General features: G+C 32.3%; 1 protein-coding gene across 1 annotated transcript in view; it reads right to left on the bottom strand.

The window, feature by feature from the left end:
* LOC137652525 (tyrosine aminotransferase-like) overlaps positions 1 to 2,500 on the bottom strand; it is a 28,061-nt gene that overhangs the window by 9,318 nt on the left and 16,243 nt on the right.

The raw sequence follows: 2,500 nt of genomic DNA, 5'->3' as shown, positions 1-2,500 counted from the left end.
CAGAGGTAGTTCCTGCCTCTAGGAGGTAACTTCTACCTCTTGGAGGAAAGAAATGATGGAATATGGTATCAAGAATAAGATACAAATATTGAATAAAATAGTTTTTACAATAAGTTGTTCTTGAAGACTTCTTTTGTGAAGCATTTAGCTCTGCATAATAGTTAACCCTTCTCCATCATGAGGCTCAATACTACACAGTATTCTATAAGTTTTATTCCAGCCATGACCAAGTTATGGAATGATCTTCCTAATCAGGTAGTTGAATCAGTAGAACTTCAAAAGTTTAAACTTGCAGCAAATGTTTTTATGTTGAACAGGCCACCATAAGTCTTTTTATAGTTTATATATGGAATTCTGTTTTAATGTTGTTAATGTTTTTGAAATACTTTATTTTAATTGTTCATTACTTCTTGTATCGTTTATTTATTTCCTTATTTCCTTTCCTCACTGAGCTATTTTACCCTGTTGGAGCCCTTGGGCTTGTAGCATCTTGCTTTGTAGCTTAGCTAGTAATAATAATAATAATAATAATAATAATAATAATAATAATAATAATAATAATAATATTTTCATTGTTACTGATGCTGATTTCAAGCTATTGATTATAGAAATTCATTTCATATTCAAATACCCGAATTAAATTTGCACCTATTATCTTTTGACGAAGGAAATTTGATACGATGCCCAAATTTTAAAATACTGGTTTACAACGTTGTTTAACTTTTAGAAAATATTACACTGGCTAATTTTGAAATTAATTCGAAATGGTGGTTTAAAACATCTAATTTAGTTGTAAAAAAAAAATATTACACTAGCTAGATTTTAAGATTATTTCGAAATACTGGTTTAAAAAATTTGGTTTAATTTTTGAAAATGATTATTAAACTACCTAGATTTCACGATTAATTCGAAATTGTGGTTTAAAATATTTATATCAATTGTAAAAAAGAATATTACCACTAGTTTTTTTTAAGATTTTGGTTATTACGTTTCAACTTATACAACGTACACCAATGTCTTTACAACTGGCTACTAGTAAGATCATTTTCAGAGAGAGAGAGAGAGAGAGAGAGAGAGAGAGAGAGAGAGAGAGATTGTACATAAGCTACGTGTCCAAGTTTCGTTATATACGGAAAGTGTGAATGGAATGAGAGAGAGAGAGAGAGAGAGAGAGAGAGAGAGAGATTGTACATAAGCTACGTATCCAAGTTTCGTTATATACAGAGAGAGAGAGAGAGAGAGAGAGAGAGAGAGAGACTGCACATAAGCTAAGTGTCCAAGTTTCGTTATATACGGAAAGAGTCAATGAATTGAACCTAGATTTCAACTTATGCCCTAAAGTTGCTTATATAACCAACAGACTTCAACCAGAGAGATGTTAGAATGACGTCACAGCGTTTCAGACCATTAGAAATGTGACTAACAACTAAACAGCCAATGAAGAGCTTCGTAGGACCTGCTCAGCCCGAGGCTCTGGCATCTCCTGGTCAGGGGCCGAGGTAAGGCCGAGGTCCTTCATTGGATGGATAATATATGCCCTGACGACGGGAACTTTCTAGAGTTGATTTTGTGAAGACTTGAAATTTATTATTATTATTATTATTATTATTATTATTATTATTATTATTATTATTATTATTATTATTATTATTATTATTATTATTAGCTAAGCTACCAACCCAATTGGAAAAACTATAATCGTAAAGGCTCCAACAGGGAAAAAAAGCCCACTGAGGAAAGGAAACAAGGAAATAAACTACAAGAGAAGTAATGAACAATATGAAATGTTTTAAAATAGATCTTTCATATATAAACTATAAAAACTTAGAATAACAAGAAAAAGATAAATAAGACAGAAAACTGTGCCCGAGTGTACCCTCAAGCAAGAGAACTCTAACCCAAGACAGTGGAAGACCATGGTACAGAGGCCATGACACTACCCGAGAGTAGAGAAAAATGGGTTGATTTTGGAATGTCTTTCTCCTAGAAGAGCTGCTTACCACAGCTAAAGAGTGGCACCTCAACACCAGATGAGATTTTATTGTCTTCGCCAAAATCTCGAGGGGTATATAATCACCCCTGTCTATTTAGTTTATTAATTTGTTTGTTTGTTTACGAGCAACTTTACACAAATACTACTGTACCGATTTTGACCAAAGTTGGTAGTCATGTTGGGTATGGCCCAAGGATGAATCTGTAAGATTTTGGATACAGTACATCAAAGTACAAATACGCGGCAGTACTTTGAAAATAATGGCAATATTAAGTAATTGGCAAATATTTTTTTTTTAGTTTATTTTCTACTTGTGAATAACATTGCGCTAAAACTACAGGACCAATTTCAACAAAATTTGGTTGACACGTGGGGTATGACTCAAAAATAAATCAAATAGATTTTGAAGAAAAAACATCGAAGTACAAATACGCAGTGAAGTTAAGAGCAAAATATGATTTTTTTTTTTTTGTGAACATTACACAAAAACTACTGAACCAAATTTCA

This window comes from Palaemon carinicauda, chromosome 13 (assembly GCF_036898095.1).
Source record: "Palaemon carinicauda isolate YSFRI2023 chromosome 13, ASM3689809v2, whole genome shotgun sequence".
Classification (NCBI taxonomy): Eukaryota; Metazoa; Arthropoda; class Malacostraca; order Decapoda; family Palaemonidae; genus Palaemon; species Palaemon carinicauda.
The sequence above is the reverse complement of the archived record's forward strand: the minus strand, read 5'-3'. Positions and strand labels throughout refer to the sequence as shown.